This window comes from Balaenoptera ricei, chromosome 11, assembly GCF_028023285.1.
Source record: "Balaenoptera ricei isolate mBalRic1 chromosome 11, mBalRic1.hap2, whole genome shotgun sequence".
NCBI classification, from domain to species: domain Eukaryota; kingdom Metazoa; phylum Chordata; class Mammalia; order Artiodactyla; family Balaenopteridae; genus Balaenoptera; species Balaenoptera ricei.
In genome coordinates this window covers 93240530-93255324 of record NC_082649.1, presented here as the reverse complement: position 1 = coordinate 93255324, position 14795 = coordinate 93240530, and the positions used below count along the sequence as shown (strand labels likewise).

Here is a 14795-nt window from a genome sequence, read left to right as displayed (position 1 = left end):
TAGAATCAACAGAAATTAGTTTTTAATTCCAGCACTGCTACAAACCAGAGCGTCCTTATGCAAGTTATCTCACTACACTGAGGCTTGTTTTGTTCAGGTCTCAAATAAGAACTTAGGATATTCTCTTATGTTCTGAAAAATCCACCAATTGTGGATGTAAATATATATATATATAAATATATATATATATATATATATATATATATATATATATATATATATATCCTAATGTTTTTGTTACTTGAAGCATGATCCCTAGACCAGCAGCATCTGGATCACCTGGGAATTTGGTAGAATTTAAAGTTTCAGGCCCTACCCAGGCTTACTGGAAAAGCACCTGCATTTTTAACAAGATTCCAAAGTGATCTGTAGGCACATTTAAGTTTGAAAAGTACTGGTCTAGACATCAAGTTGTAATAATAAACAGGCACCATGTCATCTAGTCTGCATAAATCTGATTGTGTTGACAGTCTTGGAATTTTTAGTAAAAATATGAAAATCATTAAGGGTATTAAAATATCTCTTGTAAAAATTAACTCTTCAGATTTTAACAGCTAGACATCACAAAAAAGACCTCTCAACCAAAGGACAGGATCTACATCCTCCCCTAACTGCTGTGGCTGACACGTCCAATACTATGTTGAATAAATGTAGTGAGGGTATCCTTGTCTTGTTCCTTATCACAGAGGAAGAGCTTTCAGTTTTTCACCACTGAGAACGATGTTGGCTGTAGGTTTTTCATATACAACCTTTATTATGTTGAGGTACGCCCTCTATACCCACTTTGTTGAGTTTTTATCATAAATGGATGCTGAATTGTGACAGATGCTTTTCCTGCATTTACTGAGATGATCATATGATTTTTACCCTTTGTTTTGTTAATGTGATGCATCACATTTATTGATTCGTGAATGGTGAACCATCCTTGCATCCCTGGAATAAATCCCACACGATCGGGCTTCCCTGGTGGCGCAGTGGTTGAGAGTCTGCCTGCCAATGCAGGGGACATGGGTTCGGGCCCTGGTCTGGGAGGATCTCGCGTGCCGCGGAGCGGCTGGGCCCGTGAGCCACAGTTGCTGAGTCTGCGCGTCTGGAGCCTGTGCTCCGCAGCAGGAGGGGCCGCGATAGTGGGAGGCCCGCGCGCCGCCATGAAGAGTGGCCCCCGCTCGCCGCAACTAGGGAAAGCCCTCGCACAGAAACGAAGACCCAACACAGCCATAAATAAATAAAAATAAATAAATTTAAAAAAAAAAAAAAAAAAAAGAGAAATCCCACTCGATCATGCTATATTATTCTTTTAATGTGTTGTTGGATTTGTTTGCTAATACTTCCGTGAGGATTTCTGCATCTATGTTCATCAAGAATACTGGCCTGTAAATTTTCTCTTCTTTTACGGTGTCCTTGTCTGGTTTTGGTATTGGCGTAATGCTGGCTCCATAGAATGTGTCTGGAAGGCTTTCCCCCTCTTTAATTTTTTGGAAGAGTTTGAGAAGTATAGGTATTAAATCTTCCTTGAATGTTTTGTAGAATTTGCCAATAAAGCCGTCTGGCCCTGGGCTTTTGTTTTTGGGAGACTTCTATTACTGTTTCAATCTCCTTACTAGTAATCAGTCTACTTAGATTTTCTATTTCTTCATGATTCAGTCTTGGAAGACTGTACATTTCAAGGAATTAATTCAGTTCTTCTAGGTTGTCCAATTTGTTGGGGTATAATTATTCATAGTAGTCTCTTGTGAGTCTTTGTATTTCTGTAGTAACAGTTTTAACTTCTCCTTTCATCTTTAATTTTCTCATTACTGTTGGTTAGTCTAGATAAAGGTTTGTCAATTTTGTTTATCTTTTCCAAAATGCCATTCCAAAATGGAACCCACCAGCACTGGTATTAACAAGGTAATTCGAGATCACGTAAATGGCTCCCAGCAGTGACTGTGTCCCCAAAGAGTATTGCATCTGGTTCCTTCTTCCCTGGCAGATGCTTCAAGATTAGTAGGTGGGTCCCTTTTACATATGATCCATGCACATGATTTTATTCATTATTTCTTTGTGTTTTTAGGTGGGCATTGGTCTACAGTAGCCAAATCCATGATGTTTTCAAAACTGGAAGTCTGTAGCATCAACTTTCTAATCTGTTAGAAATGATGCTCTAACTATATTATCCACAATGATCTCACAACTCTATGACATATCTCTCTATGAATTAATGGGAAGAAGAACCAGACTGAATAACAGGTCTCCTGTCTTTTTTCCACTTTGTTATTAACCAATTGTGTGATGTTAGAGAAATCATTAAATATTGTTGGGCTTAAGTTTCCCAATCTATAAAGTTAGAAGTTGGGACTCAGTGCCTCAAGTAAATGGATCCTCTTCTCTACAATAAGCAACTTTAGAACTGGCAAGTTTTTTGGAAAGACCCTACTTCATTCCCAATATTCTAACATTTAATTATTCAATTATTTCTAATAGAATTTTTTTAACATACATTATTGAAAAAATTACATCTTAAGCCCACTTGGTTTGTGATATTTTATAAGTATGTGAAGAACCATCATGACTTTTTAAAACCTATGGATTGAATGAAATTACAGTTGCTATTATAAGGGTCTCAAGAGGTAATATGAATATAAAGTGTTTGTTGATTGTCATAAGACACTTTTTCAAGAGGCCTTCTGAAGTAGCATGCCTTATTTCATCATATGGAAAAAAAAGAATTAGGGTACATTTTTAGCTTGACATGTTTAAAATAAGACATATGGTAGCTTGTCAAAATTTCAAAACCAAGTCTTGAATTTAGTATATTCAGGGCAGAATCACCCTTCTAACTACATGTGTAATGAAAGAATGTAAACTTCATAGACCACCCAAAACATAGTGTAATTCCCTTTAGAGTATCCTCTTTAAAAGTCATGTCCAAACCACTCCCAGGATTTGAACATAGAAGTCGAAGATATCCTAACAGATATTACCCAAAAGCTAATGATTTGCTGTCAGTTCTGTCTTAAGCACATATATTTTAAGGAAAAAATAAAGATATATCTGTCTAAAGACTGTACAGAAAATTTATTAAAAATCCAGGCTTCAGGAGACCGATGGACTATATGCAAACTATTAGCATAGCTCTGATTTTGCAAGCACATGACTTGGATAATGTTACCCCAGTGGAGATATTCAAATACAAAGTGGAATAAGATCTCAGAGTGCTGATGGACCAATATTCTGAACTGAGTACATTGAAACAAACAACCAGAAACAAGCCAGAGTAATATGAGAAGCTTAAACTTGGGGATCAGTGCAGGGAAAATGAAAGGAAACAACAGCCAACTTTATCTGAAAAGGATGAAATACCATACAACAGGAGGATGTTAACATATCTCTGGTGAGTCTGCTGAGGGCAGGGCATGGAACAGTCAGAGCAATCTACTGTCCCCACTGAGATCTATTTTGAAGTGAGAAAGGCACTTGTCTCAAAGGTCAACGACTGAATGTGCCCTATAGACGTGGTTGTGGTTATTTTACCTTTTAATCCACCTTTGAAATAAGAGATTAGAGATAAAATGAAAGCTAACTGGATCCTTGCTGGAAGAATGAAGCTTTTTAAAGGAGAGCCGTAATTACAGCTGCCTTCAAGGTAGGTGGATGCCAAATCTTAGGGACGTGCAGGATTAACCGCGTTGGTAATGACAGAACCTAAGGTATCCCCAGCAGTATTCTTAAGAGCTTGAAAACCAAGGATTTGGAGAGCAGGTGGTTGGACACAGCTGCTGAATAATCCTCTTAACCTCATCTGTACTCCACAGGAAGAAAAATAGCAGGAAAATAAAAACCTCCACCAAGTGGTTGATGGCAGTGAAATAGAAGGAGCATCAAAAGTATACAAGGACAAATTTGTCCTAACACTAATAATTTTGAAAAAAAGAGACAGGCAGTTGCTGTAGAGAGCTGTGTACAAGCATAAGATAAAGACGTAATAAGTATGGCTACATAAAAGATAAAACAGAGTAGGATGTAGGATTCTAGGGGTGGTCCTGTCTTCAAGGGACATCTAAAGCCATTATTCACTGAGGGTCTAAATCCCTCTTAATGTCTCTTTATTAACTTTTTGCTCAGGAAATAGCTAGAAATGAATAGTTCTCAGTCAATATTTAATTGATGCCTATAAATTGAATTTAATCAGGAACTAATCTAGATGTCTCACTATCCAAGGAAAATTTAAGCAAAGCCAATGCAACAAAGGAAAATGAGAAGCAAAGCAGGCAACAGGCACCAGACTTCGTGAGAGAGAGATATAAAACTTTACTATATTAAGCAATTAATATTCTTGATTATTATAGTAGAGCCTAACTAATCCTGATTAACACAGCCCCCCTCCCCACAAAGCATGAAATAAAAATTGTTTCGGTGCAATGTAATGGTTCTATGTCTTAGTAATTCTTTACTTTTAAAAGTCCCTATATTGAGTTTACCTGAAACATATTGACTGTTGAAGCTCAAGTTCTGTTTATTGCATAGTTGGAGAACTGTATAGCATCACTCCTACCGTGAATGTGAGATCATTTAACGTTCAAACTAGGAAGAGGAAACTCCTAGAACACAGTAAGTAAAAAAGAGTCCCAGGTAACATCCAGGCCAGAACTTTCATTTTACAGTTGAGAAAACTTAGGCTCAAAATTGTTAATGACTTGTCCAGATTCACACTCACACCAAACAGCAGTCCTGAAGTTCAGAGTTGTGCTTCGTCCACAATGATGGCGAGTCTTCCTCGTGTCAATGGTGAGAATTTACTTTCCCCAAAGTTTTTTTTTTCCACCCTCAAGGAGGATGATCTTACTTCCCCTAAAGAACTGAATGACATTTAGTTGTGCTCAACAGAAATGGGAAAACACAGGAGACATGCTTTAAACCATAGCAGTCCTCACTTGATGATGATGATAACGGCTAATTGATTTTGAGCACATATGACGTGCCAGGCACTTGCCTAATCTTTATGAACACATGTTCATCTTCAAAATTTAAAAATCTAACCCAAAAGTAGGTTCTAACATTTTCTTCATTTTTTTAAAATAAATAATCTTAAGTTTGGAGAGGTTATATAAGTTTTACAATATCTTACAGTAAATCTGGGGCAGAATTGGGATTCAAACTCAGATCCTTCTTGATTCCAGGACCAAGATTCATAATCACTGTTCATAGGTCTGCAGGTAACAGGAACTGAATGTTCTTGAACTTCAAGTGCCAATTAAGGGGTCATGCACATAGGATTGAAGAAATGCAGCCACCAGGGTGATGTCAGAGCAGCTTGTTGCACCCAAACTCTTACCTTCCACACGGTGGTAAAATACTAACCGGAACTTTGTGTATGAGAATCTACCATAGAAGGAGACAGCTGTGCTGAGCCGCTTATGCCCAGCGCTGCAGACAAATCACACTTGGCTGTAAAGAAGCTGTTGATTGCTTGCACGGTTTCTGTGGCATGCCAGCTCCTCTTGCCAGCCTGCTCTTCCGTATCAAAGAGCCAGGAGTTCCAAGTGAGGTGAGAACCCCACTTGACAAGCAGACATAAGCCATTTGGGGAAAATACAAATCAAAAGGCTCCAAGATAGAAATGGAAGCATTAGCAGCAGGAAGTGTCTTGGGGATACATTGTGTCCGATTACATAGGGGAATTGGGAGAATAAGTGAGTCACAGCCTCCCAGTGGATAAACCGCACTGTGTCAGTAGTTGAGCCGCCTCGGAAGAAAGCTATATTAGCTATTTAAAGGTGCCAGCACTGATCTTAATGCCCTCAAACTAGCATCTGCTTAGTAACATCCTTGAATTATGCACAGTTTGCCCGTTTCTCAAGTAGCTTTAGCATTTGTCCCAACTTCTAACCTGTGAGTCTGGACATCATAATGGAATTTTATTTATGTGTAATGGTAGGAATACAGAAATAAAAAGAATTAGAGAAGTTTTGCCTAATATCTCCCAGTCATTCAGTCAATGACTTAAAACTATGATGTTGATTTCAAGGAGTCTTGGTTTTTAAAAATAGACAGTATCAATTTGCTGTCATAGGGCACATGTGGTCAATGCCCAGGCCAAGAAATCTCAGTTTTAAGAAAGAGAGAACCCCTTAAAGCAGGCCAAGCAAAAAGTTTACTGGAAGAATACAAGGAACCTCTGAAAACCTACTGCTACAAAGTACAGCTAGACTAAAATCACAACCAACAGGGCAGGTGTAAAGGTGCTACCCTTTCTCTATTTCTGGAACCATGCGGTCACTCAGCTCTCTCTCTCTCTCTCTGCCATGTTGTTTTCTTTTCTCTTTTCACATTCTTCTGTGTTAGTATGTAGTCATAGTCAGTTTAAATAGCCCAAGATTAGCATGACCCACTGGCTCCCTTGCTCAGGTCTCATCTCTGTGTCCTCATCAAAATCCTCAAAGAGAAAAATCTCCTGCTCCTATCAGTTTGTGGTACAAGGAGACACCCGGACATCCTTTCAGCCTGCGCTGTGGCACTTGGATATTTCTAAGCGAAAGGGCTGTATACTCAGCAGACAACCCAAAGATTTCTTTTGTATTCAGCAAATTGCTTTGAATGTTCAGTTCTGATCTGATTCAGATTATAGCAAGGACGGGGCTTATCCCTGGTTAATATATAATATGAGCACTTAACACCAGGGGAACCACTTCTTCCCTGCCTTCTAAAACTCCCATCAGTAGTTGCCTGTATGTTTTTTACCTTGTTTCACTTAGTGCTTCTTGACTGCTAATCCTGTGTCAAAGAAAATTCAATACAAGACTCAGGGTTTCCATTTTCTATTGTTTACTCCATTTCCAGCTATTGGGAAAGGGAGTGGGAGAGGAGTTTCCATTAACTTATTACAGGCAAAGTACTTTACCGTTTAGAGAGTTCAAGATGGTGGCATAGGAAGATCCTAAACTAACCTTCTTCCACAGACACAAGGAATTGCCAGCTACAAATGGAATAATTCCCTCAGAAAGAGACCTGAAAACTAGATGAAGAGCGTCTCCACAACAAAAGGTAAAAGGACAGCACTGAGACAGGTAGAAGAGGAAGCCATATGGGCTCACCAAGGAAAAACTCACATGCCAGCCACAGCAATTCACAGACAGGAGGGATTACAAAGGTGGGGTTATTTTCCTTGGAGAGTGAGGGATTTGAACTCCACATCAAACACCCCAATGGCTAGATCCTGCACAACAGAGATGAGCCCCCAAAACGTCTGCATTTTAAAACCAAAGGGTCATATGCTCAGGAAAACTAAAAAGCTGCAGGGAACAGAAAACATGCTTTATAAAAGGTTCATGTACAGAATCACTCAACACGAAAACCAGCACAAAACCACTGCAGTGAAAAGTGCTTGGGCGGTAGGTGAAAGGAACCCACTTACTAATCTTGGAGCATCTGCCCGAGAGGCAGGTACCAGATGGGACGCTCTTTGGAGACAAAGTCACTGCTGAGAGCCATTTATGTGATCTCAAGCCACCTCAAGACACAGTCTGGAATTTTCCTGTCTGCACCAGGTTCAATGTGCCCCCTGGAAGAAAATGAAACTCCAAGCCTTTGCCAAGCTTAAGTATATGATCTAAATGTATACTACTCATGAGGTGTAGGAAATTAACACTGGTCTGGGACACTTTACATCCCAGGACCTTGGTAAAAGCAAAAGCAAAAGCAAAACTAGTTTAGGGGTAAGTTTTCACAGTACAGGGTCCACAGCATTCCCACAGAAAAAAAAACATACCTAACGTGAGTTCACAATACAAAATGACGAAATATATGAGAGAAAGAAAAAGCTATCACAAAAATGAATCCGCTAGCACAGTAAAAAGATATATGCAATGTAAGCACTAGGAATAATAAAAGACCATGAATATGAATAGAAAATAATAGTTTGGAAAGTGATAAAAAGGAAATTGAGCCCATAATAAAACAGCAGAACATTATAAAAGACACACAGAAGATAAACGAAATAAACCAAATAGAAGTTCAAGGAAAAAAAATAATTGAAAATTTAAAAGCCAACAGACATTTGGTATTGCAATTAAGTGCTTTTCACAAGTATTGTCCTTTATTTCCAAGCAAATGTTAATATTGTATTTCTTTGCCCTCTTTGGAGTCATCCATGGCCTCGTGACTTCTTTTGCCAATGAAATGTAAACAAAAGTGACATGTGTCCATCCTGAGAAAAAGCTTTCAGGCTTAGCTCATGATCCCACAGGTTCTCTGAATGTTGCCTCAGCACTTAGGGGATCATTTCCTGACAATGACTCCATCAACATGGGTCCCTGAGTAAATATAATGAGCAGAGCCCCCATGTTAACTTGCACTGGGTGTGTAACCTGAGGGAGAAATAAACTTCTGTTGCTTTAGCCCATAGGACTTGGGAGTTGTTTGCTAGTGCAGCATCAACTTGCTATTTTGACTGATATAAAATGTTAAATAACAGAGTAGACAATGATGAAGAAAGGATTTAAAACTTGGAGGAGGAATCTGAGGAATTTTCTCAAAAAGCCAAATGGAGTTGTAAAGAAATAGAACATTTAAAAGGATAGCTAGGCATTACAGATAGGAGAAATAAATGGTCCAAAATATGTCTACTTAGATATGTAGAAAAGGACAATAGAAAACAAAATGTTAAGAGTGTCAATATTCAAATAAATGATGAATGAGAATTTTCCAAAACTGAAAAAAAGAACATGTCCTCAGATTGAAAGTAAGGCATCACATGAGAACAACTAAAAATAAATGCATAATTGGACAAATCACTATGAAACTTCAGAACTCCAAACAGAGAAAATCTTAAAAGAAAACAGAAAGAAAGAGATCACATATAAAAGATCATCAATTTGACTAACAGAAGACTTCAAAATCTGCAGTAGATAAAGAGTAGAAAACAATAGAACAATATTTTCAAAGTACTGAGGGGAAAAATTTGGCAACTAGGAATTCCCAACCTAGTTTAATATTACTCAAAAATAATGGTAAAAGAATGACATTTAAAGATAAACAAAGAGAGAATTTACCACTAAGAGAACTTGCTAAAAGAAATATTTCGTGGGTGTGTTAAGTAAAAGGAACTTGAACACAAAAGAGCAGGATGCTGGAAATAATGATGAACAATAAATAGGTAAATATATAGGGAAATCTATGTAAATGAAGCCTTAACTATATTAAATATAACAATTAGAATCCCTAACTGCGAGAAAAATCAAGTTGAACTAAAATACTATGTGTACAACAAAAACTTGGAACTTTGAGTGGTACAATTAGAGTTAGAGAATTTTAGGTTTTATTTGAGAACACTGTTAAATTTGGCATTGCTAAGCTTAAAATTAAGGGAGCCTCCTACAAACAGAAATAGAGTAAGAAATCTGAAATAATGGGAAGGAATAGTAGAATAAAAGAAAGATCAGTTAGTCCATTAGAATACAGTAAAGAAGAAATATGCAGAAACAAAAAAAAAACCTCACACAAAATATGCCGACACAAAATAAGATGGTAGGAAGAATGCAAAAATCGTTCAAGATTCAAAATAAGTGGGAACTTTTCAACTCCCTTGATAAATGAGAAAAAAATATTAGATGGAAAAAATACAGCTATATGCTACTAAAAGGAGACACACCTAAAATGACATATAAGGACTGAAAACAAAGTAGAAAAGGAACCCCTGGCAAAAATTAACTTAAGTAAGGGAGGAATAGTAATCTTAATATGATATGAAATAAATATGATGTCAAAAAGCATTATTCTGAACAGAAAGAGGATCATCCCCTAATATCAAAGGGTCAAATCATTATGTGAAAAGAAGTCTGACGCCCTTTGGTGAGAAGCAGCCTACCCAGGGTCACATAACAAGCTAGTCTTGATGAAGAGCTATCAGCTGTGCTTCTTTATTGTTGCATCCTCTTCCTTTCCTCATAGCACCTAACACAATTAGTACTTTTTTACTTGTTTATTACCTGCCACGCCTATTAGGTATCAAACCCAGAATTCGAGGCTACGTGTATATTTTATTTGTCACCATATTGCCAGGTCCTAAGGAAGATGCTGGTGTACATACTTGCTCCGAGAACAAATGATGCAGTCTCAGGCTATTCTGGCCACTCACCATAGCATAATCCTTTCCATTATCCATAAGGAAAAGCATAAAGCAGCCACTGGATCAAATGGAGCAATTCATACAGTCATTTTTTTCATAATGAAGATTAAACAATTCTGCTTAATGTTACAATTTATAGTATACTTGACTGAATAACTCAATTATCTTCTATATTCCCACAGTATGATTTTAATTTCAATTTCCAAAGACAAAGCCAAAGGTAAAAGCATCTCTACCATGTTCTAAAGGGAAAAAATCATAAATAATAAAAATGATGGACAATTGAATCATACATTTTCAGGCAGCAGTTTATTTTCTTATTGGCAACAGCCTGACTTGCATTCAGAAGCACATGCACAGACGGATTTTAATATAAGGCCACAGGGGTGTGTTCTCTTAGTTCTAACATCACCTTCATGGTATGTTAATGCTCCTCTCTCAGCACAGGTAATGTTACCTCTGCCAGGGAAGGATCTGTCGACTACCAAGAGGAACACAGGAAGCATAAAAATCATGTTTCTCTGTGAAATATTTCCCTGCTATATCAAAAGTCCCTGCGGGGCTGATTAAATTCATTAAGCACTAGCAGATATTCTAGCTGTTCTTTGCTTTCTGGCCCAGATGCCCACCAACCCCCCCCCCCCCAAAAAAAGCCAACTTTGGAACAGTTGAGTCGCCATAAATCTAGTTGAGTCGCCAAAAATCTATAGCCTAATACTTACAACCAAATAACACTAATTAAAGTGCATCAATTACATAATATTATAAATCAACTATACTTCAATTCAAATATATATATATATTTAAATATCTATATATATGTGTGTATATAGATATAAATTATAAAGGAGCTGTTTTGTAACTGGCACCATGGTAAAAACTTGACATTTGTTCTTCCTAACTCTTACAATAACCCAACAAAATGGCTATTAGTACCTTTACTTTATCATTTGAGGAATGTGTGGCTTAGAGAAGTTTTAATTGATAAATTTTAAAAATGAACCCATCTCTGTCTGACCCCATCATTCATAACCATTGTATTAAATGATGAATTCTTACAATTAGAAATCTGACGTGGTCTTTGGCTTTGGAGGACACAGCAGGACTTTTAGGAAGACAGTGTATATTGATTTGAGTGACAACCCAAGGAACCTGCTTATTTTGTTACACTCCCTAGTTGCCATATCTGAAACAGAAATTTTGTCATCCTAACACATGAATTTCATATCCTATTACTTTATTGAGATATAATTCATGTACCATAAAATTCACCATTCACTGCACAGTTCAGTGTTTTGTAGTATATTCTCAAGATCGCGTAACCACCAGCACTATCTGATTCCAGATCATATTCATCACCCCAAAAAGGACCCCGTGGGCCCAGCAGCAGCCACTTCACATTATTCTCTGCCCTTAGTTCCTGGAAACCACTAAAATGCTTTCTGTCTCTATCGTTTTTCCTATTCTGGACATTTCATATAAATGGAATCATACAATACGTAGCCTGTCGTATCTGGCTTATTTACCTAGCATAACATTTTCAAGGTTCATCCACGTTGTAGTGTGTATGGATACTTAATTTTCCTTACCTATTTTAATTAATATCACCTAACAAAAGATGAAAATTACTTGTACCAATCCAGAAAAAAAGAACTAACAATCTTCTTCCTTTTTCTCTGTGTGTATAGGTTAGGTGGAATTTTGTGGTTTTTACAGAGCAACTTTACATGATGCAAGTCCATACACAGCATCATAGTCTCTATTTCTCCATTTTACAGATGGGAAAAAAGAGTCTTGGATAGATTAGTTTATCTGTTCAAGCATTTGAGAAGGAAATTAAGCACAGACCTCTGAACACGAAGCCAAAATTACTTTCACGTAGTTGATACATATATGTCAGCAACAACTAAATGGCTCATCCAGCCACCGAACCTATCATCTTTGGTTCATGAGAGACAAACTCTTAGAAGCCAAGTTAAGCTACCACATACCATCAATTCAGGTGTCTGTGTAGCTGAGGACATTGAACTCAAGTGCCTGCCAGGGCCATATAGGTAGTAAATGATGGGGCACGATGAACTGAAGGTAGAGGAAGGCACCTGCTGCTCAGGTAAGCCCCCTGGCATCTGGGAATGCAGGCTCAGGGTAGAAAGATAATCTGATTCCTTCTAAGAGAATCTATAAATCATCATTTCATGTGAAATGTAATTTTCAAGTGTTAGCAACAAATTAAACTTTTTCTTTTTCAAATTAAAAGAAAAAAAGAGCAAACGCGTGAACCAAAATAACCCTGTTTTGCGGCTGTTCTGTTCCACAGGCTACTACTTTTACAGAAAACAAAAAGCCAGGGCACCGGAGGGTGTCAGAGCCCTCCTTAAGACAGGGCCAAAGGAGGATCAGGAAAATTTGAGTGAAGGTGACCTCTGCCTTTCAATATTAATTCCAAAAATGTCCAACAACTTAAACCTTTAAAGACAGAAGAATTGGAGCAGAAATGATGTCCAGAAAAGAATCCTTCATTCTTTCCACTAATAATTCCTAAGGACATTCTTTGTGCATGTACTGCTAGGTTCTAGGAATACCATAATGTACAAGAAGATGTAATCACTGGCTTCAGAGTCTACGGTGGGAGAGTAAGATAATCAGGCAAGTAATTACAGTACACTGTGATTATCATGTTGTTCACCTCAACGTTGGCAGCAGAGGGACGCCTAATTCAGGCAAAGGAAAACATAGAAGGCTTCCTGGAAGAAGTGAGTTGATCACACAAAGATAGGAGAAGGAAGCAGGAGGAGGAGAATCGACTATTCCTGGAAGAAGGGACAGAATGAGCACAAGCAAGAGAAAAGACGGCACATTTTAACAATTTAAAGAAATTCAGGCTGGTAGAACCTATTTTGGAAAGTGGGGTGGGGGAAAGAAAGCAAGGTAGAGAGGTAAGCAAGAGCCTAATAATGTAGAATCTTTTGAAACCATGTTAAATGGCTGGAAATGATCCAAGAAAAACAGGGAACAGTGGTAGATTTACAGGTGGTTTTGGTAGTTGGATTAGCTTTAGAACGTGATTTAAGAAGATCAATCCTACTGTCTTGTGTGGGATGGATTATAGCTCAACAAGTCTGAGGAGGTAAAGATAGAAGTTCACAGCAAGTTTGAGAACACTCAGAATATCTTGGAATAAAGCCAGGACCATGAGAAGAAGCCGGGCTCCTACTGGAGGATTGGCGACCATAGGGAGCAAGGCTCCCCCAACTAACCTACAAACTGATCCCGGACACACAAATGCACCCAGCAAGACTGGGGGAATCTGTTTCGTATCAGAAGACCTAAGCAGCTGACCTGACAGACTCGTGAGAAATAATAAATGGTTACTGTTTTTAGCCACTGAATTTTGGGGTGATTTTTTATGGATTAATAGCTAATTGGTAAAGGATACCTTACTCAAACTTCACTTATGAAAATCATCTGAGAAATCAAGTGAAATAAAATTTCTTCTACATATTTTTTCAATAGAGGGTGTTAAGAAAATTCCCTGAGAGTCAAAAGCATGCACTGATATTTACCCATTGTCATCAATCCTTATGCTGAATGACTGAATATTTTGATTATACTGTTTGGGAGATAACTGGGCCATCAGGAGATAATTATTGCATCTTTTAAAGTAAGTGAGCATTTTATTTTGTGTAAAGCAATGCAATGAGATCTTCCTCTACCATTACCCTCCAGGTTAGTATTTTTCTCCATTTATGTCTAGTTAACCATAGTTAACTTCACGATCACTCTTGTTTCTTTTAAGGGCCAGGTATTATTATGGATAAACTATGTCCCCCAAAAAGATATGCTGAAATCCTAATCCCCATAACAGTGAATGTGACCTTATTTGGAAAAAGGGTCTTCGCAGACGTAATCAAGTTAAGATGAGGTCATATTGGACTAGGGTGGGCCTTGATATAAGGACTGGTGTCCTTACAAGAAGAGGGAAATTTGGACACAGACACACACAGGGGATGAGGCCATGTGAAGACAGAGATTTATTTGAGTGATACAACTACAAGCCAGGGAACACCAAAAATTGTCGGCAACTTCCAGAAGATGGAAGAAGCAAGGAAGGATTTCTCCTATAGAGCTCTCAGAGAAACCACAGCCCAGCCTACCCTTTGATTTCAGACTTCTACCCTACTCAACATGAGAAAATATATTTCCATTGTTTTAAGTCACCCAGTTCATGGTACTTTGTTACAGGAGTCTTAGGAAACTAAAACAGTAACAGTTTTTTTTTTAAGACCTGTATGTTTTATAAAGGAAAAAACTGCGTGCACTATAGACAGTAAGTTACAACAGTCATGTTTTACCCCTAAAAGACTTCAATTTTAGGATCTAGTTAACTTAGTATTTTGAAGATTTGACTGAAAACGTCTTATCTGTAAACCATGGGCAAAAATGCAACAACCTTCATTTTATTCCCAGGACTCTCTCCATGATGCCAAATTCTGAAGTTTTTGAATTATCAAATTAATCTGAACCACCAAAAATCTGCCTCAAGTATCTTCTCCAGAAAGGTCCCAGAAAGGTCTCAACTTCCTATTTTCAAGGCTTAAATTTATATGACTTCATTAACTTCAACCCTAAGAAAAACATCAAAAATGATCTCATGGTACCACTCTCTAAGGAAAGGATCTCAATGTTTCCA

The 14795-nt window shown here is 37.8% G+C and overlaps 1 protein-coding gene across 4 annotated transcripts in view; it reads right to left on the bottom strand.

Annotated features, from left to right (window-relative positions):
* The window catches only part of CNTN4 (contactin 4), a 957860-nt gene that overhangs the window by 692320 nt on the left and 250745 nt on the right, over window positions 1–14795 (bottom strand). The window lies entirely within an intron of this gene.